At 44.9% G+C, this 952-nt stretch overlaps 1 non-coding gene across 1 annotated transcript; it reads left to right on the plus strand.

Moving 5' to 3' along the window:
* The first annotated feature begins 524 nt into the window (after positions 1-524).
* On the plus strand, positions 525-631 carry LOC133062961 (U6 spliceosomal RNA). The gene has a single exon (XR_009694280.1). It is a non-coding gene; the product is annotated as a U6 spliceosomal RNA (small nuclear RNA).
* Positions 632-952: the final 321 nt, after the last annotated feature.

The following is a 952-nucleotide window of genomic DNA, read 5'->3' on the forward strand; positions in this document are numbered from 1 at the left end:
ATCATCTTCATTATTATTATTCTGAATTCTTTTTCTGGAAGACTGCCTATCTCCACTTTATTTAGTTGTTTTTCTGTTTTGTTTTTTTTTTTTCTTGTCCCTTCATCTGGGGCACAACTTTGTGCTTTTTCATGCTGGTTAACTTTCTGTAATGCAGTTTTTGTTTTAGTTGCTGTGGGGCTGTGGTTCTTCTTGCTTCTTCTGTCTGCCCTCTGATGGAGGAGGCTAAAAGGCTTGTGTAAGTTTCCTGATGGGAGAGACTGGTAGTGGGAAAAACTAGGTCTTGCTCTGGTGGGCAGGGTCTTGCTCAGGAAAGCTTTAATCCAATTTTCTGCTGATTGGCTTCACTCTCCTTATATATTATGGGCTTCCCTGATAGCTCAGTTGGTAAACAATCTGCCTGCAATGCAGGAGATCCTGTTTCAATTCCTGGGTTAGGAAAATCCACTGGAGAAGGGATAGGCTACCCACTCCAGTATTTTTGGACTTCTCTTGTAGTTCAGCTGGTTAAGAATCCACCTGCAGTGCTTGCTTCGACAGCACATATACTAAAATTGGAATGATACAGAGAAGATTAGCATGGCCCCTGCGCAAGGATGACATGCAAATTTGTGAAGCATTCCATATTAAAAAAAAAAAAAAAAAAAGAATCCATCTGCAGTGTGGGAGACCTGTGTTCGATCCCTGGGGTGGGAAGATCCCCTGGAGAAGAGAAAGGCTACCCAATTCAGTATTCTAGCCTAGAGAATTCCATGGATTGTATAGTCCATGGGGTCGCAAAGAGTCGGACATGACTGAGCAACTTTCACTTCACTTCAGTTCTCCACACTCCATCTTCGGTAGTGTTTTGCCCCAAGGCAGTCCTCCAAGAGGGTTTACGGCAAGGGGGACCTTCCCAGGCTGCTGCTACCAGTGCCTCTGTCCCTGTGGTGAGCCCCTGCCAACCCATGCC

This window comes from Dama dama, chromosome 9 (assembly GCF_033118175.1).
Source record: "Dama dama isolate Ldn47 chromosome 9, ASM3311817v1, whole genome shotgun sequence".
In the NCBI taxonomy this organism is placed as follows: domain Eukaryota; kingdom Metazoa; phylum Chordata; class Mammalia; order Artiodactyla; family Cervidae; genus Dama; species Dama dama.